Here is an 8,520-nt window from a genome sequence, read left to right as displayed (position 1 = left end):
TGGCATGATGGGAGATTCCAAAGTCAAAGTCCCAATGGCGTTCGGCACCAAGCTCACTCTATCCCTGGACAAACCGGCTGTTGATATCACGCTCTATCGTCAAATGATAGGCTCACTAATGTATCATACTGCTAGCAGTCCTGACATCATGTTTTCTGTGTGTTACTGTCCTAGATTTCAGGCAAACCCACGCGAACCTCACATGCTTGCAGTGAAGAACATTCTATGATATCTCAAGCGAACTGCCTCCTTAGGTCTATGGTATCCTTCCAACTCCGGCTTCTTCGTTCAAGCCTACTCAGATGCAGACCTTGGAGGATGTGGACTCGACACAAAAAACACCACTGGTGGCTGCCAATTCCTTGACAGGAAGTTGGTAAGCTGGCAATCAAAGAAACAAACGTGCATATCTTTGTCTACTGCCGAAGCTGAATACATAGCAGCTGCATCCTTCACCTCTCAAGTGATTTGGATCCAGAGTCAACTTCGAGACTATGGACTCAATATGAAGAAGATTCCACTATATTGTGACTCTAAAAGTGCAATTAGGATCTGTCATAACCCAGTGCAACACTCCAAAACCAAACACATAGCACTGAGGTATCACTTCATCAAAGATCATGTGGAAGATGGAAACGTCGAAGTACACTTTGTTAGAACCACTGATCAACTGGCCGACGTCTTTACCAAAGGTCTTCCTAAAGCGTCATTCAATAGAATTTTACAAGGGCTAGGTATGATGGAATCAGAGTCAGTACTAAAAACTACCTCTCAACCTCAAACGTAAGAAGCGAAATTGACCGAACGTTCAGGTTCGGTTGAATCATCTGCACTCGCTCATCACTTCAAAGGTAGTTTTCTTGGTTGTAAATTACATTTACAAAGTTATTTATCTTATTGTCAAAAGTATTTCCTTTTTCAAAGTCTATATTCCTTGATTTTTCAAAATTTTCCAAAACCGAAACCTACCGAAGGTTCGGGTTCGGTATTTCAAAATTTTCCAAAACCGAAACCAACCGAACGCTTGGGTTCAGTTTTTCAAAATTTTCCAAAACCGAAACCAACCGAACGCTCGGGTTCGGTTTTTCAAAATTTTCCAAAACCGAAACCAACCGAACGCTCGGGTTCGGTTTTTCAAAATTTTCCAAAACCGAAACCAACCGAACGCTCGGGTTCGGTTTTTCAAAATTTTTCAACCTGACCTGTTTAAGATCTAATCGATCTTCAAGTTTAGGTTTAATCGATTACACAGTGGAACGGCATGTTCACTGTCCTTTTCAAGGGTCTTTCAAAACGGAGCTCCGGTTCAGACGGCTCCAGTCGGCTCTTTCTCTCCATCATGTACGGGGTTTACAATGGCGTCAACGTCAATTATGGGTTGGTTCTCTGGCAACAACTCATACAGAGCTTATCATCCTCTTCACGACATTCTGAGGTGTCGTATGCCAGATTTTGGACCATCGTTGCTAAGTGGGCGATGGATAAGTACGATGTCCCCACTGCTGCCTGTGCATCGATGTCTTCGATCGGTACATTCATACCACGAAGATTATCGTCTCAGATGCATCAAAGTTCTCTTTCATTGGTTCCATTCCAGAGACCATGTATGCTGATGTCCCAGCAGATAGCAGAATCATCCGGACTATCAAGGAGTTTAAGCAGTCTGGACCGAGGGAGCTAACTCAGGAGATGCTCAAGTCCATCCATGATGCTGATAAGCCTGTTCATAGAGGCAAAAAGGGAAGCCAGTGACCAAAGGGGCTAAAGGTCCTTCTCCTAGGAAGAGGAAATCAACCAAAGCTGCACAGTCCCCGCAGCCGAAGAGGCGAAAGACTCAACCGAAGCGAAAGCTTATAATCGCTTCCTCTTCGAGTGAATCAGAAGGTGAGAGTTCGGATTCGGACGGATCTCAAAGAGGCAAAACCCCTCCAAGAGGCAACACCCCACCCCGATCACCTACCCCAGACATGGAAATCCATATCTCACCAATTCCCTCTCCCACTCAAACAATCCCTACTTCCATTCCCACCATAAACACCTCTACCACCATTCCTAAAACCTTTTTCCCTATACCACCACCCATTTTCACCGATACAACAACAACAACAACTGCAAAGGTTACAACCAACGTATCTGATACGGGGGTTCATACCGATGCAACCGAACCACCACCTGTAACCGAACCCCTACATACAACCGAAACCCAACCACCACCCGAACCTACCCACACTCAACAAACACCTGAAACTACCCCCACTCACACTCAACCTAAACCCACTCATACCACAACACCCCCAGCTTCACCACCCCCAACATCTCCAGGTCATGCCTCTGATGGAGATAACCCTTTCCTTGGAGGGGAAAATATGACCTTCGATTCGGTCTACTTTAGTCCGTTTCAGGTCCAAAGAGATGACGATGAGGAAGCTCCAGTTACAAAGAAACATCTTAAGGAGCTGCATGAGAAGGTTGACCTGCTTATTGCCTCATCTTCCAACTCTCAATCCTCTCTCTCTGAAGCCGCTCTTCAGAAGATTGTTGATGCCTTCTCCAGGGCTCAGCATGATTCCGTCGCTTCTGCCACTACAGCAATTGACGCCTCGACAAAAGCTTGTGAGGCGGCGACCGAAAAAGTCGATAAACTATTCTCAGATGCCTCTGCCTTGTTACAATCTCTACAGGAGAGTGCTGCTGCAACCAAGACAACGTTGGAACCGATTGTTCAAAAATTGGCCACGTTCGTCTCAACAGAGTTAAAGTCATTCGCTACCCTTTTCCAATCAATCAGTGACGACAACTCTGCCCTTCGGACATCTATCGACGAGCGCCTCTCTAAACTCCAAGAGGATCTTGCTTACGATAACTCGTTGATGGATGCTCTCGCAAGGAAGACCACTACCCTCAAGGTCAAGAGTGCTCAACTTTCAAGTTCTCAACAACAACTTGACGCTCTTCGATCCGAACGTGAGGTGATACGGACGTGTGTTTCGGATGTTTACTCAGCAATATCCAACATCCTGGAAGCGCACGATCCCATTCTAAACCACACTGTGAGGCGAACCCTTGCAGAAAAACTCGCCCCTGTCCTGGATCTTCTTAGCAAAATAGAAGGGCTGCCTAGTTTCGTGTACACTCCGAAACAAGTGGGAGAAAAGGAGTTCGGATCTCAACCACCTCCTTCCTCAAAAGCTGCTCACACAACCGAACCTCCTCCTACAGGTCAAGCCTCGGGTTCGGGTGTGAAGGATAAAGGGAAGAAGATAGCTGAGGAAGACGAGGAAGACGATCAAGAAACCATTGCTGACATGCTGAAACGCAAAAATAGTCGTAATGCTGATGATGACAATATTCGTGTGGCGCGAGAAGCTGAAGAAGCCGAACGCAAAAAGAAAGAAGCCCACGATCTCCTCGAGAGCAGGAAGACTCTTTTCCTTGCTTGGACTCGAGAGAGAGAATGATAAAGGAGGCTATCGATACTCCGAGCATCCTATGGCTCGAACCGGTGATCTCCTTCGACTGCTACAATTCTGTTGACTCGCAATTCGACATGCCCTTAACCCGAAAGGCGTTTATCTTCCACGCCTTCGCCAACGTTGCTGAAGTTCCTCATCCTCATTCTGAGGTTGATCGTGAACTGATCGAATTCTATCTGAAGGCCGCTCAACCCCAGTATCAAACCTGGAGCGCTCAGAAGATCGTTAACGTTCGGGTGCTAAAGCCTTACACTGAAGGGAGATTCATCAACGTTCGGTTCAGGGTGATCAGAGGGTCTGCAATAACCGAACATCTCATATCCTTAGAAGATCTACCGAACCTCAACCCCCATGACTGGATCGTTCTGCACAACATCCTCTTGACGAATGAAGCTGAATATGGTCCGATCATAGACCATCTCAAAAGGATGTTAGTATGCTATATCATGGAGGTCGCCTTGATGGATCAGGAGATAGCCAATGTCTTCAAGAAGAAACCAAAGATCTATCCTGTTGGCTCGGCCAATGATCTCAACCAAATGAAGATGGGAAAGATTGAACCAAGGCGAAACTCGGTCATGTTCACCAGGGCCGAAGGACAGAAATGTCTCTTTGCCTTAGCGGATAAACATCTTTATACCACTGCTTGTCTTGAGCACGTGCTGGGGATCATCCATCGGTGTAAAGAGAATACAGCGGATGATATCAAATACTTCGATGATATGATACAGTGGTACATCCGATTCAGACAGACGATACTTGCCCTTATTTCGCATCTGTTTCAGACTGTAAAGAAGAAGGTTCCTGCTGCTGCTGGCCTAAGCAAGAAGTAATGATCTCGCTCCAATTGACGCAAAGGGAGAGATTGTTGGGTAGCAGATTCGTTTATGTGTTGCGTCTTTGGGCTCGGTCAATAGTCCATTATTTTGTACTCCGGTTTGGGCCTGTCCAACCGTTGAGCTGTAGGGTTTACTATATAATAATATGCTTGCATGCATATTAGGTTAACGATAGAGTACGATTGATAGAAGAAGATAGCTTTGCAGATTTCTTTATCGTTCCTGTAAACCTTTTAACCCTCTACAATTGATGTTCTTTATCGAGCTCTTCTGAGGGTTGTTTTATAATCATTCGACACGTTTGATTCATTCTTGAGTTGTTTACTGTTTTCGTGTTCTTATTGTTTACTGTTTATTTGACCTGTTTAAGATCTAATCGATCTTCAAGTTTAGTTTTAAACTTATCAATAAGTAAACAACAACTTTTATTTAATCATCAAAAGTCAATTACATTTTACAACTTTCAGAAATAGCTATCTAATCTATAAAACTAATATCGTCCTTCAGCCAGATGTGCCTCACACGCTGCAAATGCCTAACCCTCGTCATCCCTTCGTTAGGGGATTTGTTGGGTTCTCTTCTGACGATATCCTCTTTGCACGAGGAGTGCATCTTCTATCTTGTGTCTTGTGAAGTGATATTTTTTATCAATGTGATGGATCTGCCATGATCTTTCGGTTCCTTGGCTAAGGTAACCGCACTATTGCTTTCATAGAAAATCTCTATAGGCTCCTTTATAGCTGGTACAACTCCATGGTCTCCGATGAAGTTCCTCAGCCATATCGCCTGCTTCGCCGCTTCACTCGCTGCTATGTACTCTGATTCACATGTTGAATCAACTATCGTCTCCTGCTTGGAACTTTTCCAAGTAATCGCTCCTCCATTCATGGTAAAAGATTCAGCCCGATTGAGAGCGGAAATTATCCCTATCAGTCTGAAAGCTAGCATCACTATACCCCACTACTCTAAAGTCATCACTCCCACCAAGGGTGAGGACCCAGTCCTTAGTCCTCCGCAGGTACTTGAGAATGTTCTTCACCGCAGTCCAGTGAGCCTTGCCAGGATTACCCTGATATCTGTGACCATGCTCAAATCAAAGGCCACATCGGGGCGGGTACAAGTCATAGCATGCATGATTGAGCCAATAGCGGAAGCATATGGTAATCGACTCATCATCGCTATCTCAGCCTCTGTACTCAGACTCTGAGCTGTGCTCAGTTTGGCATTTCTTTGGATCGGTAAATCACCTTTATTGGAATTCTACATGTTGAACCTCTTCAACACCTTATCCAAGTAGGTGCTCTAACTAAGTCCAATTAGTCTTTTACTCCATTCTCTCAATATCCTTATCCCTAGGATATAGGCAGGTTCTCCAAGGTCCTTCATAGCAAAACACTTCCCAAGCCAGGACTTAACCTCCTGCATGGTTGGGATGTCATTTCCTATAAGTAGTATGTCATCCACATAAAGTACCAAAAAGCTAACTATACTCCCACTATCTCTAACAGATACACAGGACTCATCTTCGCTACCAGAAAAAACAAACTCTTTGACTTTCTCATCAAAACAATGATTCTAGCTGCGAGATGTTTGTTTTAATCCATAAATGGATTTCTCAAGCTTACACACTCTAAAGGGTACTCTGCATTGACAAAACCCTCTGGCTGACTCATGTAAACATCCTCAGCCAACTTCCCATTAAGGAAAGCGTTTTTGACATCCATTTTCCATATTTCATAATCATGAAATGCAGCAATGGCTAGCATAACCCTAATAGACTTAATTTTCACTACTAGTGAAATGGTTTCATCATAGTCAACTCCCTGAGTTTGGGTGAAGCCCTTCGCAACCAGTCGCGCCTTATAGGTGTGCACTTTCCCATCTTTTTTGGTCTTTGTCTTGATGATGAATTTGCACCTGACTGTCTTACGACCCGGTACATTGTCAGCCAAATTCAAAAATTGATTGTCATACATGGACTGTATCTCGCCGTCCATTGCCTCTTTCCATTTAGTAGACTCGGGGCCTGCCATGGATTCCTTATAATTGTTAGGTTCATCCAAATTTACTAGTGTAATATCACTGATAAATGTATCACCTTTCGCAGTAATATGGAAACCATAGTAATGCTCAAGTGGATTCCTAACTCTAGTGGAACGCCTCAGAGGTACAGACCCGTCAGTTGGTTCAACAGGAGTTTCCTCATCAGGTTGATTGTTAGGTGATGAGTTCAAAACTCATAGATCAATTAGATCTTTCACAAGTACGATAAAAGAAATCAAACAGTTTGAGAACAATATGAGAATGAACACAGAACATAATCAAATATGTGCTTATGATTTAAAACCGAGTCACGCCTCAGTAGAGCTCGATGAAGAACTTCCGCTGTAGATGCGAGCTAGGGTTTACAAAAACTATGAAGCAAATAAAAAATGAAAGCTATCGTTACTAACACTTCATGCATGCAACTTATATACTAAACCCTAGTACAAAATTAAGCACGGTTGGATAGGCCCAATACCGGCATTCTAACTGGGCTAAGGACCGAGCCCATGATGCAATCTAATAGAATCAACAATATCCTCCTTTGCGTCAAATGAGGCGAGAGATTATTTCCTCTGAGTAGGCTTTACCTTCTTTATAACTTTAAACCAGCGAGGAATTATGGCGAGAAGAGTCTGTCTAAACTATATGTACCACCTCAGCATGTCAGTGAATAATTTCTTGTCAGCAACACTGTTCTGATCGCACCTCTGAATGATCTCCAAGATGTGCTCAAGGCAAGACGTTGAGAAGAGGTGTTTGTCAACAAGAGCGAACATACATTTTTGACCTTCGCCCCTGAGGAACATAACTGTGTGATACTTTGAGTCGATTTTCCCCTTGATCATGGTATTGACATTGTCGGCTCTGCCCATAGTCTTGATTGTTGTTCGCTTGTGTATGGCAGAGGCAATCTACTGGTCCATCTTCGCTACCTCATGTATGTAGCAAACAAGCATACGCTTGACATGATCGATTATTGGCTGATACTCCAGAGGATTCGACAAAAGAATATTAATGAGGAGTATTCAGTCATGAGGATTAAGGTTTGGTAGATCAGCAAGGGTAACGTGGTAGACCTAGCCTTCAGTGCCTCGAGTCACCCTGAATTTGACATTGATAAATTTCCCTGTTGAATAGGGCTTCATTACGTTGACTGTGGTTATTTTCTTTAAGCTCCAAGTTAGGTATTGGGGTTGAGCAAACTCCAAGTAAAATTCCAGAAGATCCCTATCTACTTTTGGGTCTGGGGTGGAATAGCAACAATTGAGTTGAAGCAGTGGAAGATAAATGCCTTTCGTGTGATTGGCATATCGAATTGTGCATCCTTGGAATTGTGAAGGCCAAAGGACATGATTGGCTCAAGCCAGAGAATGCTTGGCTCACCAATTGCACATATTTGAAGCGAGTCTTTTGTCCACACAGGAAACATGGACTTTTTCTTCTCTAGGAGCTCCGCCTCCTTTCACTTCAGCTCTAGCTCAGGTTGCTGTTTCTTGTTGTTTTCTTCCATTTATTTTTCAGAAGTGTTAACCTTCTGGACAGGTTTCTTGGGAATCTCGACATAGACATAATCTTCATTGTCTGTGTCGTCTTCACCAATTTTCTTCTTCTTTTTATCTTTGTTACTGACCGAAGCTTCATTACCCTTCGGTTCAGCAAATGGTTTTGATCCAGAAGGAGGAGGTTTCTTTGACACTTTCTCTCCCCCTTGTTTTGGTTGGACCCCGGTCACCGGAACACCCTCGATACGACTAAGAACGTCCAGTGCCGGTCTGAGCTTGTCCGCCAAATGACGTCTGACAGTTATAGTGATAAGCGGATCATTAGCTTCAATAAGATGAAGAAGGATGGAGTGAACATCTGCAGTAGAGCTCCTAATGACCTCCCGTTCTGACTTGAGGTGATTAATCTCAGCATTAGTAGTACGCAGCTTGTGTGTTTGCAATTTAAGCTGGGCTGTATGTCTGTCGAGCTCATCCATAATCCGATTTTCCACTACTAATTCCGCTTCCAGTTGAGTTAAGTGTTCGTTAACATTAGCTTGAAGTGTTTCATTGGCTTCTTTAATGGATTGGCATACCGCTTCAAGGTTCGAGCGCTCAGTTTGAAGACACCGTTGAAGATTCTCTACGGAAGCGTTGACAGTTTGAGCATTTTTGGCA

Source organism: Lactuca sativa, chromosome 5 (assembly GCF_002870075.4).
Source record: "Lactuca sativa cultivar Salinas chromosome 5, Lsat_Salinas_v11, whole genome shotgun sequence".
NCBI classification, from domain to species: Eukaryota; Viridiplantae; Streptophyta; class Magnoliopsida; order Asterales; family Asteraceae; genus Lactuca; species Lactuca sativa.
The sequence above is the reverse complement of the archived record's forward strand: the minus strand, read 5'-3'. Positions refer to the sequence as shown.